General features: G+C 37.3%; 1 long non-coding RNA gene across 1 annotated transcript; it reads right to left on the bottom strand.

The window, feature by feature from the left end:
* Positions 1 to 11,870: 11,870 nt before the first annotated feature.
* LOC138352840 (uncharacterized) lies at positions 11,871 to 16,582 on the bottom strand. The gene is made up of 3 exons (XR_011222913.1): positions 16,425 to 16,582; positions 15,627 to 15,733; positions 11,871 to 12,472 (listed from the first exon to the last, which is right to left on the bottom strand). It is a non-coding gene; the product is annotated as an uncharacterized lncRNA (long non-coding RNA).
* Between the last annotated feature and the right edge of the window lie 6,929 nt (positions 16,583 to 23,511).

Below are 23,511 nucleotides of genomic sequence, written 5' to 3'. Positions count from 1 at the left end.
ATCCTACCTTTCTCATAGCGAACATGGACATAACACCACCAAAATGCAAGAAACTTTCATTTAGGCTACACAGTGAATCAGCTTTAGGCAATCTTACAGATGCACTTCACAATATTAACTGGGATTCTGAATTCAATAATACCCAGGATATAAATTCCTTAGCTAACCTCTTCCTCTCCAAAACTCTAAGCCTCTACAACCTTCATTGTCCCCTTCTTACCAGCAAGTAACTGACAAAAGATTAAACAATCCATGGCTCACAAGTGGCATTCTCAACTCAATCAACAAGAAACATGAATATGAAAAGAAACTTAAGATTGGCCTAGTTTCAAAGGAAGTAGCTAAAAGGTACTCATCAATGCTTACCAGTATCATAAGAAAGGCAAAACTTGCATATTATGTGAATAGATTCAATGAAGCAAAAGGCAACATGAAAAGCACTGGGAAAACAATCTCTAGTATCCTAGGAACTAAACAACACTCACATAACCAAATAAAACTCTACAAGGATGGGGATATACCGTCAACTGATTTAGAAATGACAAATGAATTTAATAGTTTCTTTTCATCGGTTGGTGCTAATCTTGCCAGTAAAATCCCACAGACTCAGACACATATTAACACATATCTCTCAGGCAGCTATCCAAACTCTCTTCTCCTTTCACCAATCAGCCCGGCAGATGTTGTGTCCATCATACACTCTCTAAAAACCAAGGCAGGGAACACCAGGGAAATTCCGTCCATTGTGTACAAGAGAGCCTCCCATGCCCTTGCCACACCCATAGCTCTACTGTTCAACAAATCTATAGAGTGTCATACCTTCCCTGATATCCTCAAAAAAACAAGAGTAACGCCAGTCCATAAAGGAGGCAATCTGGAGGACATAAACAATTATAGACCAATATCAAATCTACCCATTCTATCAAAAATATTTGAAAAAAATTATTTACAAACAGCTCTATTCCTACCTCGTAAAATTTGACATACTCAGCCCCTGCCAGTTTGGCTTCCGGTCCCAAAAGAGCACCAACGATGCAATCATTAGTCTCCTTAACGTTATCTACTCAGCCCTTGACAAAAATGAGTTTCCGATTGGACTCTTCATTGACCTAAGAAAAGCTTTTGATACTGTTAATCACAACTACCTCTTACTAAACTCCAGCATTATGGAATCCGAGGCCTTGCCCTTGACTACATCCGATCCTATCTTAGTGACAGACACCAATATGTAACCATCAATGATACAACTTCTTCCACTCTACCAATTACCGTTGGAGTGCCACAGGGCAGTATCTTAGGACCTCTTCTATTTCTTATATATATAAACGATCTGCCTAATGTCTCTAATATTCTCAAACCTATATTGTTTGCTGACGATACTACCCTTATCTATTCAGACCTCAACCCACATACACTAAATAATGTTGTAAATAATGAATTAAAAAAGTCCACTTATGGATGTCAACGAACAAACTAACATTAAACATCGAAAAGACTTACTACATCTTATTTCGAAGCAAATCATCAAATGCAATTCAGCTACAGATAGACAACATTAACAACAGTAATAAAAATGATGGCAAATTTCTTGGCCTATTCCTAGACAAGAGACTCAACTTCAGCACCCACATTCAACACATAACCAAGAAAGTTTCTTGGTATACTAACCAAGAAAGTTTCTTGGTAAAGACAGTTGGTATACTCTCCAAAATCAGATATTATGTTCCTAACTCTGCTCTACTCTCACTATATTATGCACTAATCTACCCCTATCTTAATTATGGTATCTGTGTATGGGGGTTACCACTGCAAACCACCTTAAGCCCATCATCACGCAGCAAAAATCTGCTATCAGAATAATAACTAACTCTGCTTTCAGACTCTCAGCTCCCTTGTTTAAATCCCTAAACTTGCTAAATATTAACTCCCTCCACACATTCTCTTGTGTCAACTACATTTACAAAACCCTGTTCTTAAATGCAAACCTTGCTCTGAAACTCTCCCTGGACAGATGTAATAGGACCCATTATCACCACACCAGAAATAAATATCTCTTTGATATCCCCAGGATCAAGCTTAATCTGTGTAAACATTCTATGCAAATTAAGGGACCTAGTCTATGGAACTCACTCCCTAGTGAATTGAAAAACTGTAAAACTTTTGCCTTATTTAAAAGCAAAACCAAAAAGTACCTAATTTCATCTTCTTAGTTTCCTACACTGAGCTTTAAATTTGCTCTGCACCTAGTGTTAACCAATCTCCTAATTTTTATGTTATTTAACCCAAACAACCTTATCATTGTGTTCATTGCTGTCTTCTTTTATGTGCTAGCCATATGCTGTATTGTGCCTACCAATTTTTGTCAACTACCATTCAAGCTGTCATTGCAATCAATCTTAGCTACCTATGTGCTTTAATATACTGTACCTACAATTTTCTCTCATCTTTTTTTTTCTTGCCATGTAACTGTTATAATTTTTTTTATAAATTTTGCAAGTATTTACCTACTTAAATTTTTTTTTTTTTTTTTTTTTTTTTTTTTGAGATATATACAAGAGTTGTTACATTCTTGTACAGCAGTACGCGTGCACTAGTACGCGTAGCGTTTCGGGCAAGTCCTTAATCCTATGGTCCCTGGAATACGATCCCCTGCCGCGAAGAATCGTTTTTTCATCCAAGTACACATTTTACTGTTGCGTTAAACAGAGGCTACAGTTAAGGAATTGCGCCCAGTAAATCCTCCCCGGCCAGGATACGAACCCATGACAGCGCTCGCGGAACGCCAGGCGAGTGTCTTACCACTACACCACGGAGACTGCTTTCTTGCGGAGATTGATTTTCTTAGATTAAGGACCTGCCCGAAACGCTGCGCGTACTAGTGGCTTTACAAGACTGTAATTACTATTTTATGTATCCTCACATTCCCAATGTACCTTCTTGTATATGCATAAATAAATAAATAAATAAATAAATAAATAAATAAATATATAAATAAATAAATAAATAAATAAATAAATAAATAAATAAATAAATAAAATCTTGTATTAACAAGCTTAGGTCTACACAGCAATATGCTGCTTCGCTATTCTATATGATGGATTACAAAGTGTAGATCAAAAACTAGCCACAAGTTCATCTAACCTCCCCGCCTCACAGGAAGGCCAGTCATACACGGAATCATGAGAGAATATGGAATGCCAGGCTGATCCACTAGTACACTAGCACAAGAATATCTTCCAATACACGTAAGTGTATGAAGTAGTCCCGGTGGTGTAGTGGTTAAGACTCGCCTGGCGTTTAGTCCTGAGTTCGTATCTTGGCCGGGGAGGATTTACTGGACGCCGCCATTCCTTAACTATAGCCTTTGTTTACCCCTACAGTAAAATGGGTACCTGGTTGGTATTCCAGGGAACATAGGTCTAAGGACCTGCCCGAAACGCTATGTGTGCTAGTGGCTTTACAACCATGTATGAACTCCTCCATATATAAATAATAATAATAATAATAAAAGTAGTTACAGAGCTCAAAATACCTCGTACCATTTGGTCTGAAATCATTGATAACAGGGCAGTCAGAGATGTTACAACATTCCCAGTGTTATGTTTAGGCCGGAAGTTAGTTAGTTTAGTTCATTTATTATGCACCCCATACCCATCTTGTGGGCGGTAGTGGAAAGGGTTACAGAGGCACATAATGGGCTCAGGGACTGAACCCCACAATTCATTTAGCTAAGCAAGTTACAATCTTGATGAGCTAGGTTACAAAATTCAGTATAAGTCGTCACATCAACAATGGGTTCGAGATCGACCACAAGTACAGTTTCTAAATTAAGCAACTGACATATGTGGAGAGCTAGTGTCACAATTGATATGTTTGTCCTGCACACCGCCCCCCATCCAGGGGGCAGCGGTGGATAGATTACAATCACTTAGTTACTACCAATGTTAGTAAACTGGGGATATTTGGCTAAAATTTCTGGTAGATCATTTTGAATGAAATATTTACACATCGCTGGAACATTGGTTATAGAATTGTCTCTGAATTCATGTATCTTTTCGCACTCCATCACATAATGACGGAGGGTGTGAGAATAATTTTGATGACACAGTTTACATTTGGTCAGGTCTACATCAGCAGATAATGAGAATTCCCAGAGATACTTGTAACCGAGTCTAAGCCGAGCAGTAGTAACATCTATAAGTCTGCTTATTTTATTGGATGAACCATAGATGTGTGGCTCGTCTTGCATGATAGTATGATGATAGATGGAATTACTGGTGTCGATTTCACTTTACCTCAGATCTACAAGATCTTGTTGAAGTTCTCGGTGTACTACTGCTCTCAGATTGCTCATTGACAATCCAAGGTTACACTCAACGTCTCCTTTAAAGGCAGATTCTTTGGCTAACTTATCAGCTCTATCATGCATTCGGAGGCCAACATGAGATGGTGACCACATGCAATGGACTCTGTTGCCATCATTAATAATTTTGTTGTATTTGTGTCTAGCTTCGGACACGAGAATGTTACAGTTATGTCTTAAAGAGTTGAGAGCAATTAAGGATGATGGAGAGTCACTTACAATTAATGTATCAAGTTTGGAGACTTGTACACATTTCAGTGCAAGGAGCAAGGCAAATAGTTCGGTCTGAAGGGTAGAGGCCCAATTGTTTATACGGACTCCCCACTCAAAGTACAAGCCATCGCCCATTGTCAGCACAATTGCACTTCCAGCTGTACCCGTGGTGCGGTGTAGGGAACCATTAGTGTATATGATTTGAGAGAGATAATGCTCTGTGGACAGAGCATCAATATAAATAATAATAAATAAATAAATGTTTATTTATGTAAGGTACATACATACAAGAGATTTTACAGAGAATGATGGATTTATGGCTTAAGGCGTTGAGCTTTGCCTCAAGACGAAGCTTGAGCTGATCTCTAATTTGCTTCTTGGGTGGAAAGGGAGGGATTAAAACTGGAAAGGGTGTAACCTCCCACGGTGCAGGAAAGTGCCGTTGTTGTTTCTCTTGGTACAAATCATGAACCTGATACATTCTGAGTTGAGTTCCAGTTTTTGTTATCCATTTGGAACAATGCTGATCTTCAATAAAGAAATTCTGGAGGGCTTCTGTGCAAGGATTAGGATGAGTTAGCCTATACATTTTTATACCAATTTGACAGTTAATTTCAGTAACACGATCAACAACGCTCGGAATATTAAGTTCCTTTCTCATATTAAGTATCTTTGTGGTACGAGGGCACCCAAGGATTATCCTCAAGGCTTCGTTCTGCAATTTTTCAAGCCCTCCAAACTTTCTTTCAGGCATCAAAACAAGCAGAGGTGCAGCATAACCCACTGAAGATCTGATGTATGCAAGGTACATCATTTTGACAATCCTGACATTGGCACCATAGCCTGAGTGATAACCTGCAACAGCCCTGAGAGCTCGGAGCCTCTCTTTATACTGACGACAGAGTCTGAATACAACAGGACCATACAGTGGCACCTCAAGGCCAAGATTTTTGAATCTGTTTACATAGTCAAGCTGGGAGCCATCAGACAGTTGCATCTTGCGAACAGCTCCTCGCTGCCTGGGTGGGCTCCGATTTAGTATCTTTGTTTTCTCTGCTGAGATAAATATTCCTAGGTCCTGACATGAGTCTAATACAGAGTTAAGAGTGTTCTGCGTGTTAGCATACCCAGTGGTGTGTATCATTATATCATCAGCATAGCTAATGATGTGGACGTTGGGTTTGCTAGGTACAGAGTTTAACAGCGTGTTTATTAAGATATTAAATAAGGTAGGAATGAGGACACCTCCCTGCGGGGTATCTAGTTCAAAGTCTCTTGTTACACTCCTATGCCCCTGGAAAAATACAGATGACTTCCTGTTGGATAAGTAACCCCTGTTCCAAGAAAGAAGCCGACCACCAATATTCATTCTTGCAAGCTCACTCAAGATAACATGTCTATTTGCAATATCAAAGGCAGACAAAAGATCTAGGAAGGTGGTATATGACTTTTCAGTGTGCAGGGTAAGAAAGGTGGTGATGCAATGATGCACACTCCTTCCATGCATGAAGCAATATATCTGGGGGATAGCATGGTTCTTATTCTATGGAGGAGACGGTTTAGGACCATTCTCTCGAATGTTTTGCAAATGCAGCTAGTAAGGGAAATTGGGCGGAAAGCATTCTCTTGATTTGGCTTGGGAATTGGAATGATTATACTGTTGTTCCAAGAGATAGGAAGCTCCCTAGTAACATAGCTCATATTATACAGCTCAAGCAGGGGATTCCCTGGTACTAAAGGGAGCAGACGCAATATGTCATAAGTGATACCATCTTCACCGGGGGATGTGGCTTTACCTTTGTTTAGGGCCGCGAGTAATTCAAACTCAGTAAATGGCACGTTGCATTCATCTTCCTTGTGGAGCGTGAAGTCAACGAGCCTTTCCCGATCTCCGTAACCAACATTTAACCTGAATTGTGTGTCTGGGGGAAGATTATTGAAGCTAGAGGTGGTTGCCCAAGCATCGACTAACTCGTTTGCTCTGTGTAGAGGGTGAGGGTGTGCTACTTGGCCGATCTTATCGCCTTTAATTCTTTTAATATCCTTCCATGCCTGATGATCCAAGAGGGTGAAGAATTGATAAAGAGAATGGCAATGGTGGACAGTAGTAACACACTTAAGAATTATTCAGTAATACAAACTCGTCCTTCACCTATGGTAAAGGAAAGTCTACTTGGAAGGATTCAATTTACATGAGATTAAGATTAGGATACAAATATATCTGGCAATACGGTGTTCATGTCAGTGAAAAAGATAAGGAGTGTAAATTGCCTCACGCCCACACCTTAGCTAGAACATTATGTATTAGAGTGTCAACTTATTGATAACTATAGAAGTAAGGAAATAAGTAGTGTACCACATCAAATTGTTTGGATGTGTGATAATGGTATGATAGACAGTATACTTAGGATATACTCAGGTTAATATACTATATTAACCTGATATGTTAAATTAAATTCTTGTAATGTTATTTGTCTATTTGTACTCACTGAATTTGTGCGCCCCTTGAGGGACTTGAAGTAGAGGCGGGTAGAAATATCCTAAGCTACTCTATTCCCTTGAGATGTATTTCTTTCTTATCTCAATAAACATACTTGAACTTGAACTTGAGCTAGTTTCGTGCTCGACGAACGATGAAAACTGCCACTTTTATACAACTACAAATATCTTCGGTTTTACTTAAAATATTTTTCTGGTAGAGGATTTACATATAGATCCCATTTCTGTCTTTCTTCTGACTAATAAATAATTTTGGTTTAATAACTTATCAAGATGTTTTCAACAATATTATTTCGGCGTTCGTCTATCCCCACATGGGTGACCATTGTGAAAACGCGATACATGGGTTAACCCAGCTGATACTTGGGTCATTTCCATTATGGTTCACATCCACTTTGGAAAAGCTGTTTCCTTTAAAAAGTATAATCGTGTGGCATTATGTTTAAAGAAATAATTCCAAAGTACATTCTTTGATTGAAAAACATAAGGATAAATACAAGCGTTAATTGTAAATGACCAGTATAAACAAAAATAATAAGAAGTAGGAAAAATGATATGTGGAACCAGACAAAAACATTGGAACGCTTAGGTGATGAGAGGGTAAACAACCGCCGCCATTTTAGCGCCCCAGCCGGTGATGTCCAGCACGAGCATTAAGGGAAAACTTTGACACAAACTGCACCTATCATAAAGAAGAAGCACCACCATTGACCGCCAAGTGCTCACATCAAGTCTAACTCTAAGAAACAACACTCAAGCCTTGACGCTTCTCCCAACATCCGGGGGAGAAAACCTTCACACAAACTGCACCTGTCATAAAGAAGATGAAGACTCACCAGTGTCCACAGTGTCCGAAGGTATTCACCTGGCCTTCACATGTGAAGACTCACATGTTAGTGCATTCAGAAGACAAACCTCATAAGTGTCCAGAGTGTGGGAAGAGATTCAGTCAGCGTGGAAATATGAAGACTCATATGTTAGTGCATTCCGGTCCATAGAATTACCCCAATCGCCCAAAACAGGCCAAAACTACCCAAAACGTATTAGCATTACGTAAGTAATGAAGAAATATGGTATATTTACTTACTATAATGTTGGTGCTACACGTAGAACATGATCAAACCTATTTTTTCTCTGAAATAATCTAATTTCATAACGAAATGAGACGTAAATATGTGAGAGGTGACGCCATAGGAAGTCGACGGTCCAAGCGACAATTGTGTGGAGCGACTTATCCAAGAAATATGGTCGCCAGGAGAGTGTTTGCTGCCATATCAGCCTCCTGTACACAGTGATCCAGTCCTTTTCGTTCATTGAACACCGAACCCTACACGCCCTCTGATATATTGCTTAATTAACAAATATTCACAAATAAAGATTATATTTGTATATGTTATCAGAAAGGCAGATATAAAATAGTTTTTGTGAATCCATCACAGAGATTATACCTTATTAGAGAGGAAAAATATTCATACTTTAAACAAGGCTTCATGGCCGACGCTCTCCTTACCGATATGGGAACTATGACCTTCCGAAGATCAATGTTAATTTAATCTAGATATTGTAATAAACGAAGTTTTCTATGTCATCATAAAGACATAAATATAAGCTGCATGTTAATACTTTGGCATAAATATAACTGAATTGAAAGTCCGGACACATGAATAGTCGCATTAGGTGAAAGGAAATGTACCCAACCATTTCCATTTACCCAACCAGTTTGTGCACCCTATACTCATCCTCTGTGCGGTAATTTATTGTGCATCCCATACTCATCTTGTTACCAGTAGTTTGTGCAACCCATACTCATCCTGTGGCCCGTAATTTATTGTGCATCCCATACTCATCCTGTTACCGGTAGTTTGTGCAGCCCATACCCATCCTGTGACCTGTAATTTATTGTGCAACCCATACTTATCCTGTGACCTGTAGTTTATTGTGCAGCTAATACTCATTCTGTGAGTCATAGGACATTGCGCAACCCTTTCTCATCGTGTGAATCTTTGTTTACTTTGCTCTCCATATTCATCCTCTGCGCGATAGTTTCTTGTGCAACCCATACCCATGATGTGAGTGGTAGTTTATTGTGTACCCTATATTCATCCTGTGAGTATAGGGTTCACAATTCTTGTTTGGATTCTTGTAATGTTATTTGTCTATTTGTAGTCACAGTATTTGTGCGCCCCTTGAGGGACTTGAATTAGAGGGGGGTTGAAATAGCCTAAGCTACTCTATCCCTTTGAGATTTATTTATTGCTTATCTCAATAAACATACTTGAACTTGAACTTGGGTACACAATGAGTTCATTTGTACTCCATACTCATCATCAAGAAGTGTATTTTACCAGCATTGTAATGTAAATTAAGAATAAAAGCTTAACTGGATTACAGACCCATAATCAAAATAAGAGTCATCACTAATTATCATGACAAATTCTCTAGGCTACACTTCCGCCTTCGACAAGCTGCCGCCGGATGTGGGTATAGTTTATTGTACACCCCCGCACCCCCAGTCCTGGAAGGGCGGGCATTGGGATGTGGACATGTGTACCATTATTCCCCCCCCCCCCCACACACACACACTCGATCCTCTCCTGTTAATAATAATACTAATAATAATAAAAATTAAAAATAATAACGTTAATAAATATTATAATTAAAACACTTACTGTAATACCCTAGTGCTTGAATGAAGGTGAAGGAAAGACCCAATAAATGTGTAAGTGTATTAAAAACCAAATTTTCGTTGGGTGAGCTGGCAGCCCAGCAAACATTTTCATGTTTTTAAAACATCCTAAAAACGACATTTCATTGTTTTCAGCACGTTTATAATTACGTTTAGAAAAGGTTTTTTGAGAACTTTTATATACAACCTTAGAACGTAAATAATTAACATTTCTAAAAACTTTTTTATAATCTTTTAATTACCTACATTAAAACGTTTAGGGTAAATTAGGGTATAATAATTTTTTAATTCATATCTGAAATAGAAAGGGAGAGAAAGAAAGAAGACATATCTGAGAAAGAAATGGACATCCTATATATGTATGTGTAAATTACAAATAAATAGGGTACAAAAAGAGAATTAAAATATTATATTTATTTAATTAAGAATGAGTAATACAACAAAATATATGTAATAGCTCGAAATATATAGACTATATCTATAACAGAATATAAAAGTAAAAATTTAAAAATCTATAAAAATCTATATATGCAATATGTGAACACAATATATTTTGTGATCAAGCAGCCTGTGATTCATGTCATGCTGAGATCAGTCTGACGTTACAAGGAGTTATTGTTACTTAAAACTAAAACAAGTAAAATTTTCCGAGTATACATATAACACTATAGTTTTTCTATGACTAATAATAAAAATCTATTAATCAAAAGTTTAGGACTAATTAACTAAAAATAAAAATCTACAAGTGAATGTAAACAGTCAAGTATAATATTCATGTAGAAAGAGAAAGAAAAAGAGAGAGAGAAGGAAAGAAAGAGAAAGAAAGGGAGAAAGAGAGAGAGAAAGAAAAGAAAAAAGTCATGTATAATATTCATATTAGCACCATGCAATATAACTTAGATTAAGTAAAAATCTCAGACATTTTTAAATCAAATGAAATATGAGAGCCAGAGAGAGAGAGCGAGAGCCAGAGAGAGAGCGTGAGCCAGAGCCAGAGCCAGAGAGAGAGTGTGAGCCAGAGCCAGAGAGAGAGAGAGTCAGAGCCAGAGAGAGAGAGAGCCAGAGCCAGAGAGAGAGCCAGAGCCAGAGAGAGAGCCAGAGAGAAAGAGAGCCAGAGAGAGAGAGAGAGAGCCAGAGAGAGAGAGAGCCAGACCCAGAGAGAGAGAGAGAGCCAGAGAGAGAGAGCGTGAGCCAGAGCCAGAGAGAGAGTGAGTCAGAGCTAGAGAGAGAATCAGAGCCAGAGAGAGAGAGCCAGAGCCAGAGAGAGAGAGAGAGCCAGAGAGAGAGAGAGACAGAGAGAGAGAGAGCCAGAGAGCGGGAGCCAGAGAGAGCGAGAGCCAGAGAGAGCGAGAGCCAGAGAGAGCGAGAGAGCCAGAGAAAGAGAGAAAGAGAGGGAGAGAGAGGGCCAGAGCCAGAGAGAGAGAGAGAGAGCCAGAGAGAAAGAGAGAGCCAGAGAGAGAGAGAGAGCCAGAGAGAGAGAGAGAGCCAGAGAGAGAGAGAGAGAGCCAGAGAGAGAGAGCCAGAGCCAGAGAGAGAGAGAGAGAGCGTGAGCCAGAGAGAGAGTGAGTCAGAGCTAGAGAGAGAGTCAGAGCCAGAGAGAGAGAGCCAGAGAGAGAGAGCCAGAGAGCGAGAGCCAGAGAAAGAGAGAAAGAGAGGGGGAGAGAGAGAGAGAGAGAGAGAGAGAGAGAGAGAGAGAGAGAGAGAGAGAGAGGGCCAGAGCCAGAGAGAAAGAGAGAGCCAGAGAGAGAGAGAGCCAGAGCCAGAGAGAGAGCCAGAGAGAGAGAGAGAGAGAGAGAGAGCCAGAGAGAGAGAGCAAGAGAGCCAGAGAGAGAGCAAGAGAGCCAGAGAGAGAGCAAGAGAGCCAGAGAGAGAGCAAGAGAGCCAGAGAGAGCCAGAGAGAGAGCAAGAGAGCCAGAGAGAGCAAGAGAGCCAGAGAGAGAGAGAGAGCCAGAGAGAGAGAGAGCAAGAGAGCCAGAGCAAGAGAGCCAGAGAGAGAGAGCGAGAGAGAGAGCGAGAGAGAGAGCGAGAGCCAGAGAGAGAGAGCAAGAGAGCCAGAGAGAGAGCAAGAAAGAGCAAGAAAGAGAATGAAAGAGAGAGAGAGAGAGAGAGAGAGAGAGAGAGAGAGAGAGAGAGAGAGAGAGAGAGAGAGAGAGAGAGAGACAGAGAGAGAGAGAGAGAGAGAGAGAGAGAGAGAGAGAGCGAGAGAAAGAAAGAGAAAAAGAGAGAAAGAGAGAGACAGACAGACAGAGACAGAAAGACACACACACAACAAAAGAGGAGACAGAACAAAATTAAGGCAAGGAGAGAGAAGACAGAACAGAAACAACAGAGAGAGGAGAGAAATGAGAAATCATTGAAGAGAAGGGGAAGAGAAACACAAGATAAGAAAAAAATACAAGAAAAATATACAAGATAAAAATGACATAAATGAATACCACAAATATAAAAAGTAAAGGAAGAGAGAAGCTAGAAGAGACAGGAAACGAGAGGTGTTAGAAGAGAGGAAGAAAGGAGAGATTAAAAGTTAGGAAAAACAGGAGAGAAACGTAAAAGAAATAAAAAAAAAGGGACATTTGTGAGGAGAGAAAATAAAGAGACCAGAGAAGACCATATATCAAGAGTGTGAGGATAAAGACTTATATATTTTCTTAGTAGACATCCTCTGGCTCTTGTTGCCCCTCTTGTATACGAATTGTACTTGCAAGTTTTCCCTGAAAAGATATTAACAAAATTAATATTTAATTATTTATTTATATAAATTACACACACACAAACTTTAATATATATATATATATATATATATATATATATATATATATATATATATATATATATATATATATATTACTGGGTATATATATTTATATATATATAGAATGATATATTTATCATTCACTTCTGGGGTGTGAGTTTTCAGTTGTATATAGTCCTGGGGACCATTCAGGCTTGTTTGCATATATATATATATATATAATTTCGTAAACCTCACCCTGTAAACATACATGTTTCTACATGTTAAACAAGCTACGAGGATGAGGGAAGGGGATGTTCCCTCCATGCTGGATATTATATTTACCAGGAAAGAGAAAGATATATTTATCATTCAGTACCTCCCTCCTTTGGTACCTCCCTTTTCCTCCTTTCAGTACCTCCCTCCTTTTACCCAAGTGACATTGTCACTTGGGTAAAAGTGACCATGTCTTTTTGGGAATAAAGTATGCAATGCATTATAATCTGGAAGAAAATGAGCTTGAAGCAGTTGAAAAACCTGACTTGTGGAGAGGTCATTATGGGGAACTCAGATATTTCCTTAAGGAATTTGACAAACACTTGCTGTTAGGACATGAAGTAAATGAGATGTATGTCAAGTTTTGTGAAATATATGATAATGGCACAACAAAATTTATACTAAAGCAGAGATACACAACTAGGAAAAAGGGAAAAATTGCCCAAACATACAAGCAATACAAAGATGCGAGAAACAACAATAGCAGTAAGGAGAGGGGCAGAAAGACTATGACTTTCGGTCATATTCAACAACACAAATATACACACACACACACACATTATTGGAAAAAATTGGAATTGGAATAAATAATTAAAACTAAATGGGTAGAACACCTGGAGAGAAATGATATAATTTCAGACAGACAGTATGGTTTTCGATTTGGAAGATCCTGTGTATCGAATTTACTCAGTTTCTATGATCGAGCAACAGATATATTACAGGAAAGAGATGGTTGGGTTGACTGCATCTATCTGGACCTAAAAAAGGCATTCGACAGTTCCACATAGAGAGGTTGTTCTGGAAACTGGAAAATATTGGAGGGGTGACAGGTAAGCTTCTAATATGGATGAAAAATTTTCTGACATAGAAAAATGAGGGCAGTAATCAGAGGCAATGTATCGGACTGGAGAAATGTCACAAGTGGAGTACCACAGGGTTCAGTTCTTGCACCAGTGATGTTTATTGTCTACATAAATGATCTACCAGTTGGTATACAGAATTACATGAACATGTTTGCTGATGATGCTAAGATAATAGGAAGGATAAGAAATTTAGATGATTGTCATGCCCTTCAAGAAAACCTGGATAAAATAAGTATATGGAGCACCACTTGGCAAATGGAATTTAATGTTAATAAATGCCATGTTATGGAATGTGGAACAGGAGAACATAGACCCCACACAACCTATACATTATGTGAGAAATCTTTAAAGAATTCTGATAAAGAAAGAGATCTAGGGGTGGTTCTAGATAGAAAACTATCACCTGAGGACCACATAAAGAATATTGTGCGAGGAGCCTATGCTACGCTTTCTAACTTTAGAATTGCGTTTAAATACATGGATGGTGATATACTAAAGAAATTGTTCATGACTTTTGTTACGCCAAAGCTAGAATATGCAGCTGTTGTGTGGTGCCCAACAACAGAAGTTGGCCCATATCTTAAGAAGCACATCAACAAACTGGAAAAGGTGCAAAGACATGCTACTAAGTGGCTCCCAGAACTGAAGGGCAAGAGCTACGAGGAGACGTTAGAGGCATTAAATATGCCAAAACTAAAAGACAGAAGAGGTGATATGATCACTACATACAAAATAGTAACAGGAATTGATAAAATCGACAGGGAAGATTTCCTGAGACCTGGAACTTCAAGAACAGGAGGTCATAGATTGAAACTAGCTTAACACAGATGCTAAAGAAATATAAGAAAATTCACTTTCGCAAATAGAGTGGTAGACGGTTGGAACAAGTTAGGTGAGAAGGTGGTGGAGGCCAAGACTGTCAGTAGTTTCAAAGCGTTATATGACAAAGAGTGCTGGGAAGACGGTCTCATCCTTTAACTACACTTAGGTAATTACACACACACACACACATACATATTATATATATATATATGTCGTACCTAGTAGCCAGAACTCACTTCTCAGCCTACTATGCAAGGCCCGATTTGCCTAATAAGCCAAGTTTTCATGAATTAATGTTTTTTCGTCTACCTAACCTACCTAACCTAACCTAACCTAGCTTTTTTTGGCTACCTAACCTAACCTTACCTAGATATATAGGTTAGGTTAGGTTAGGTAGGGTTGGTTAGGTTCGGTCATATATCTACGTTAATTTTAACTCCAATAAAAAAAAATTGACCTCATACATAGTGAAAAGGGTAGCTTTATCATTTCATAAGAAAAAAATTATAGAAAATATATTAATTCAGGAAAACTTGGCTTATTAGGCAAATCGGGCCTTGAATAGTAGGCTGAGAAGTGAGTTCTGGCTACTAGGTACGATATATATATATATATATATATATATATATATATATATATATATATATATATATATATATATATATATATATATATATATATATATATATATGTCGTACCTAGTCGCCAGAACGCACTTTTCAGCCTACTATGCAAGGCCCGATTTGCCTAATAAGCCAAGTTTTCATGAATTAATATATTTTCTCTATTTTTTTTCTTATGAAATGATAAAGCTATCCATTTCATTATGTATGAGGTCAATTCTTTTTTTATTGGAGTTAAAATTAATAGAGATATATGACCGAACCTAACCTACCTTTATAGGTTAGGTTAGGTAGCTGAAAATGTTAGGTTAGGTAGTCGAAAAAACATTAATTCAAGAAAACTTGGCTTATTAGGCAAATCGGGCCTTGCATAGTAGGCTGAGATGTGCGTTCTGGCTACTAGGTACGACACATTATATATATATTTATATATATATATATATATATATATATATATATATATATATATATATATATATATATATATATATATATATATATATATCGAACAATTAGTAAAAAAAAAAAAAAAAAAATTAAATTATTTTACCTTGTACCTAGATCCACCAGGCCTGTTTGGTGCCTGTTTCAGTACTTCAGACATCTGGAAGGTCACATCCTCCTCCTCAACTTGTGGATGTGCGTTGATAGATGATTCTGTAAAATTAAGTTATTTATATAATAATAAATTCAGTATAACAATAATATTCTGTAAAATTAAAAGTAATTTATACATCAATCAGATAAAACTCTCCAGAGATGGTGATACACAACATATAAAGGACAAGTTTCAGAACAAAATATGCATTTAGGAATAAGGTTTTGTACATGTAGGTAGCACATGAGAAAATAAGTGGAAGGTGATCAAGTTTATATTAACATGTTAATGACTTTGTTAAGGCTTTGCAAGAATGAAAAAATATTAATAATATAATATCACCTACCAATTAATTGTACATCATTTATAAGTCAATTATTTGCATTATTATTATTCAATACTAATGATATAAAAATGCATTTTGTAATCTACTATTTATGCAAGTATTAAGCACAGGATCATGAAATAAACTGCAAAATACTGTAATGGATAAACCAATTAATTTTACATTTTCCTATAGCTAAGTCAGTCAGTTCTATTAGCAGCAGAGAACAATTATGCCCAACCTCTATTAAATGAAACAATCTTAAGAGCAAGTGATAGAAATATAATCATTTATGCTTGGGATTATGGAATGGTTCCAAATATGAAAAATATCAAGTTTTTTGGTTAAAATTTTTTAACTTAAAATTTACATTTTTAAGTGAATTTTAAACTTTAAAAAAATTATTTAATTTTTTGGTTACTTACTTAAAATAACATTATATAGTTCTTGTTTTTGTAGAAATGCCAATTTCTTCTTTTGCCCTTCCAGACTGTATAGTGACCACAGGCCGTTTGTTCATATCTTCATTATTCTTCGAACTGTGGTTGCACAATCAGACCCACGTACACTGGTTAAAAGCATCACCTAAAAGCAACAACAAAAATGTAGTACACTGACGAATTTTGAATATATATATATATATATATATATATATATATATATATATATATATATATATATATATATATATATATATATATATATATATATATATATATTAGTTGATTTTATACCCGCATTAGGTCAGGTGATAATACAATGAAGGTGAAAACATGGGGGGATACATAAGGGATAAACATAGGGGCTGCAGAAGGCTTATTGGCCCATACGAGGCATCTCCTATCTAAACACAAAGATTAATCCAGTGTAATTGGCCTGTTATGTTGTAACATAACATAACATATATATATATATATATATATATATATATATATATATATATATATATATATATATATATATATATATATGTGTATATATATATATATATATGTGTATATATATATATATATATATATATATATATATATATATACATATATATATATATATATATATATATATATATATATGTATATATATATATATGTATGCCATATACATATATATGCTATGTTGTATGCTACAACTTGGCTGATAATAAAGCCATTCACAACTGCAGGCCTAATAAAAAAAGGAGGTGGCATAGCAATATCTTACAAAGATACCTTCATCTGCAATAGTCTCATTAGTAATAGAGACGACTATTGTGAATATACCTTTGCCAAGTTCTCCAGTAAATCCCTTAAATCCTCCTTGACTATAAGTGCCATCTATAGATTTCCCAATACCGACATAGCTTCATTCTCAGATAACGTAAGGAATCTTATCATAAATAACAATCTCAACAAAAATCAAACCAACTTAGTGGTTTGTAATGGTGAACAAAACATGCAGATACTTATATATAACCTGTGAATAGAGTGTAATAACACCAAAACTATTTGTTTATTGTTTTATGACCATAATAATTGAATCACTAATATGATTCACTAATATATAATCCTAATAATAATCACTAATATATAATCCATTGAGCATGCTGCATCTCTTTCAGTCTCTTTGCAATTTGAACAAGAGGGTTTTTAATTGATCGAACCATATTCTTAAAGTAAAGTAAATGAGATGTATTCCATATTTTGCAAAATATACGATGAAGGCACACAAACATTCATACCAAAACTGAAGGGCAGGATTTATGAGGAGACATTAGAGGCATTAAATATTCCAAAACTAGAAGACAGAAGGAAAAGAGGAGATATGATCACTACGTACAAAACAGTAACAGGAATTGATAAACTTGATAGGGAAGATTTCCCGAGACCTGGAATTTCAAGAACAAGAGGTTATAGATTTAAACGAACTAAACAAAGATGCCGAAGAAATGTAAGACAATTCACTTTTGCAAACAGAATGGTAAACGGTTGGAACATGTTAGGTGAGAAGGTGGTGGAGGCCAAATCCGTCAAAAGTTTCAAAGCATTATATGACAAAGAGTGCTGGGAAAATGGGACACCACGAGTGTAGCTCTCCATCCATCTGATTGATAACCCAAATGAATTTTTCATGGATATGATACCAACATCAAATCATAAATCAGATGTGATCCTATCCCCACTGGATTTTGAAGAAGCCATAGACAGTATGCCTATGCACTCTGCACCAGGCCCTGACTCTTGGAACTCTATATTCATCAAGAACTGTAAAAAACGTTATCGCAGGCCCTTCACATTCTTTGGAGACAAAGCCAAGATACTGGCATTGTCCCTGACATACTAAAAACAGCAGAGATAGCACCGCCCCATAAAGGAGGAAATAAGGCAGAGGCAAAAAACTACAGACCGATAGCACTAACATCGCACATCATAAAAATCTTTGAGAGAATGCTAAGAAGTAAGATCACAAAATACATGGAATCACAGCATCTCCATAACCCCAGACAACATGGTTTCAGAACAGGGCGCTCTTGCCTATCACAGTTGCTGGACCACTCTGACATGGCACTAGATGCCATGGAAGACAAACAAAACGCTTTGACAAAAAAAAGCCTTTGACAAATGTGACCATTGTGTTATTGCTCATAAAATGCGTTCAAAAGGAATTACCGGAAAAATAGGCAGATGGATATACAACTTCCTGACTAATAGAACCCAATGTGTAGTAGTCAACAAAATAAAATCTGGACCATCAACCGTAAAGAGCTCAGTCCCCAAGCGTACTGTGCTTGCTCCAATACTTTTTCTCATCCTCATATCGGACATAGACAAGGACACAACCTATAGTACTTGATCATCCTTTGCAGATGACACTAGAATCTTCACGAGAGTAGGCAACATAGAGGACACGGCAAACCTCCAATCAGATGTAAATCAGGTCTTTCTATGGGCTACAGAAAATAACATGGTGATTAACGAACATAAGTTTCAGCTCATGCGCTACGGAAAAAAATAAAAAATATAAAAACGGAAACCACTTACAAAACTCAGTCAAATCATAACATTGAACGGAAAAGCAACGTAAAGGATTTGGGTGTACTGATGTCAGAAGGCCTTACATTTAAAGAACACAATAAAGTAGCCGTCACAACTGCAAGAAAAATGACAGGATAGATAACAAGAACTTTTCACACTAGAGATGCTATACCGATGATGATAGTTTTCAAGACGCTAGTGCTCTCTAGAGTGGAATACTGCTGCATAATGAAAGCCCCTTTCAAAGCTGGAGAAATTACTGACCTATACTTATGCATTTATCTTCGGTTTAACACAACAGGCACCAGACACACGCTAGGCATCATACACACTAGGATAAAACAAACATTAGGCTGGAAGTCAGAAAAGAATTCAAAGAATTTTACTGGAAAGGCTTGCTGTTAGGAAAGGAAGTAATTGAGATGAATTAATGCACAGTATGTCAATTTTGTGAAATATATGATAAAGGAACAAAAACATTTATACCAAAACAAAGATGCAGAACTAGGAAACAGGATTTGTTCAACTGAAATTTCAAGACGGACAGAGACCAAAAGACACAAAAATGGAATCAATATACGAAGAGGCCAAACCCCCAAACATACCAGTAATACAAAGAGAAACAACTACACGGCAGTGAGGAGAGAGGCAGAAAGAAATTTTGAAAAAAAGGAACAAACAAATGTAAAGTAGAACAAATCATATTCTATAAATACAGCAACAACCAATTGCAGGTAAAGGATAATATTCAGAGCTTTTAAATGCATGGATGGCGAAATACTCAAGAAATTGTTCACGACTTTTGTTAGACCAAAGTTGGAATATGCAGCGGTTGTATGGTGCCCATATCTTAAGAAGCACATAAACAAACTGGAAAAGGTGCAAAGACATGCTACTAAGTGGCTCCCAGAACTGAAGGACAAGAACTATGAGGAGAGGTTAGAGGCATTAAATATACCAAATATACTACACAAATATATATACTACACATGCACAATAAACTACCCTACACAGGCTGAGTATGGTGTGTACAATAAATTATTAGCTAAAAGATAAGACTGAGTTTGTATAAATGGGGGTTAAGTCAGAGTGGGAAAATGTAAGTGGAGTGCCTAAAAACCCTGTCCTGGGACCTCTGTAATTCATAATATATACAAATAATTTAGACTCAGGTTTGATCAGCAATATTTGAAAATTTCCAGACGATACAAAAGGGATTTTTTTCTGGATTCAGGATTATTTTTTTATGGCTGAAAACAGGTTTTCAGCAATAAAAGAAATACAGTATTGCTGGAACAACCGTCGACATCTTCAAGAGAAAACCTGAACATCTTCAAGAAGTGAAGATGACCTTGAGAAGAAGTATAGGTTGGGAGAAGTATAGGTTAGGAATTGTCTCCAAAGAATTCTCAAAGAATTACTCGTTATTGCTATCCAAGATAATTAGACGAGCCAAAGCTAAATACTACGAAGATAAATTTACCCAAATAAAGAGTACCTTACCTAAAAATATGTATGTACCTTACGTAAATAAACATTTGATTTTGAAGTGCCGGACAAACAAGGCTGTGGTGGATATGTGGGCCTGAGGGGCCTGTCCAAGCAACAGCCTGTTGGACCAAGCTCTCACATGTCAAGCCTGGCCTTGGAAGGGCTTGGTGAGTAGAACAACTACCAGAACCCTATAATGCATGTATCAAGGTGTCCAGGCAGTGAGCACCACATAATGCAGTGCAGTCCTGTAAGAATAAGCACAGTAAGTATGGGCATGGAGGGGGTGCAGCAGTGGCTTGTGAAGGGCTGGAGAGTAAATGGACATGCCCAGGGGTAAAAAGCATTAGGGTAACAGAACATAGCCCATAAAAATAGTAATGACAATGAATGAATAATTATATGAATGCAATAATACTTCATATCTCAATAGGAATACTAAGCAGGATGCAAGACAAGGTACTGGTGGTGATAGTGGTTGGTACAAGTCCTCACATCCCCACAGACACCAGTAACAGCCCTCACCTCCCAACACAGTACCCTTGTAGCGAGTTAATCTTATACTCGCTTCATTATCTTATAGCATAACTAATTAACACTAATTACAGAAGCTACACAGGTGATACTTTGGTGTGAGTTGAGCGCACTGAGCGTCGGTATCGCTACACCCTTGTTCCTTAACAACCCTTTGGACCTTTATTACAGAAAAATAGAATCAATTAATTTAATAAAATATAAAATATAAGTGCTTACTTACGATAATACTATCGGTGGAACACAAAATCTTCTTCTTCTTGATAGTAGGTGCAGTTTGCATGAAGGGTTAGTCCTCGCCATGACTGAACTGACGACAAAATGGCCGATGTGTTGATATGGCGTCAGGTGACGCTGTGACGTCACAGGTGAGGGACGCTTTGCGCATTACTCCCTCGTACTTAAAAAGTACTACAGGTACTTTTTGGTTTTATTTTTGAATATGGCAGAAGTTGGACAGCTTTTCAAATCATTATAAGGGAGTGAGTTCCATAGACTAGGTCCCTTTATTTACATAGAGTGTTTACATAGATTAAGTTTGACTCTGGGGATATCAAAGAGATATTTATGTCTGGTGGGGACGTGGCCATGTGTTCTATTACATCTGTCCAGGAAGAGTTTCAGAACAGGGTTTGCAGTTAGAAAAAGGGCTTTATAAACGTAATTTACACAGGAGAATGTATGGAGTGAATTTGTTTAGCATGTTTAAGGATTTGAACAAGGGAGCTGTGTGTTGTCTGAAGGTAGAGTTATTTATTGTCCTGATAGCAGATTTTTACTGGATGATGATGGGCTTGAGGTAGTTTGCAGAGGTTGAACCCCAAGCACAAACGCCATAAGAATGATAGGGATAGATAAGTGCATAATAGAGTGAGAGGAGAGCAGAGTAGGGTACATAATATCTGATCTTAAACAGTATACCAACTGTTTTAGAAACCTTTTTAGTTATGTGTTGTATATGGGTGCGGAAGTTGAGTCTCTTGTCTAAGTATAGGCTAAGAAACTTTCCATCATTTTTATTGCTAATGTTTACATTATCTATCTGAAGCTGAATTGCATTTGTTGATTTGTTTCCAAATAAGATATAGTAGGTCTTTTCTATGTTTTGTGTGAGGTTTGTTGGTTGACATCCACAAGTAGACTTTTTTTAATTAATTGTTTACAACATTATTTAACAGGAGTGGGTTGGGGTCAGAGTAGATGAGTAGTATCATCAGCCAACAATATAGGTTTAAGTATGTTAGAGACATTAGGGAGATCATTGATGTATATAAGAAACAGGAGGGTCCTAGGATGCTGCTCTGTGGCACCTTTACGGTAATTAAGTGGTAGAGTGGGAGAGGTTATATCATTGATGGCTTCATATTGGTGTCTGTTACTAGGATAGGATCGGATATAGTTTAGGGCAAGGCCACGGATTCCATTATGGTGGAATTTAAGTAAGAGGTAGTTATGGTTAACAGTATCAAAGGCCTTTCTCAGGCCGATGAAGAGTTCAATTGGAAACTCACTTTTGTCAAGGGCTGAGAAGATTAAGTCAAGCAGACTAACAATAGCATCATTGGTACTCTTTTGGGAGCGGAAGCCAAACTGACAGGGACTTAGTATATTGAATTTTACAAGATTGGAGTAGAGCTGTTTGTAAAAAAAAAAAAATAATTTTGATAATATAGGTAGATTCGATATGGGTCTGTAATTATTTATGTCTGCCGTGTTACCTCCTTTATGAACTGGCGTTACTCTTGCTTTTTTAAGGATATCAGGGAAGGTATGACACTCTAGGGATTTGTTGAACAGCAGTGCTATGGATGGTGCAAGGGCATGGGAGGCACGCCTGTGTACCATCGATGGTATTTCACTAATGTTCCCAGCTTTGGTTTTTAGCGAGTGAATGATGGACACAACATCTGTAGGGCTGACCGGAGAGAGGAGAAGAGAGTTTGGATAGCTGCGTGAAAGATATGTGGTAACATATGTCTGAGTCTCTGGGATTTTTCGGGCAAGGTGAGCACCAAACGATGAAAAGAAGCTATTAAATTCAGTTGCTGTTTCAAGATCTGTTGCAGGTGTATAACCATCCTTGGAGATTTTTATCTTATTATGTGAATGTTGTTTAGCTCCTAGGATGGTAGAGATGGCTCTCCATGTGCTTTTTATGTTGCCTTTTGCTTCTTTGAATCTATTCTCGTAATAGGAACGCTTTGCTCTTATTATACTGGTAAGCACTGATGAATACCTCTTAACTACTTCTTTTCCAACTAGGCCAATCCTAAGTTTTTTTTTCATATTCATGTTTCTTGTCGATTGCTTTAAGTATGCCATTAGTGAGCCAGGGATTATTTAACCTTTTTGCCAGTTACTTGCTTGGTGAGGAGAGGACAATAAGTATTGTAAAGGCTTTAAATTTTGGAAAGAGGCTAGTTAACGAATTATTATCCTGTGTATTGATAAATTTAGATTCCCAGTTTACATTGTG

The sequence above is a fragment of the Procambarus clarkii genome, chromosome 55 (assembly GCF_040958095.1).
Source record: "Procambarus clarkii isolate CNS0578487 chromosome 55, FALCON_Pclarkii_2.0, whole genome shotgun sequence".
NCBI lineage: Eukaryota > Metazoa > Arthropoda > Malacostraca > Decapoda > Cambaridae > Procambarus > Procambarus clarkii.
This window is presented reverse-complemented; position numbering and strand designations above follow the sequence as displayed.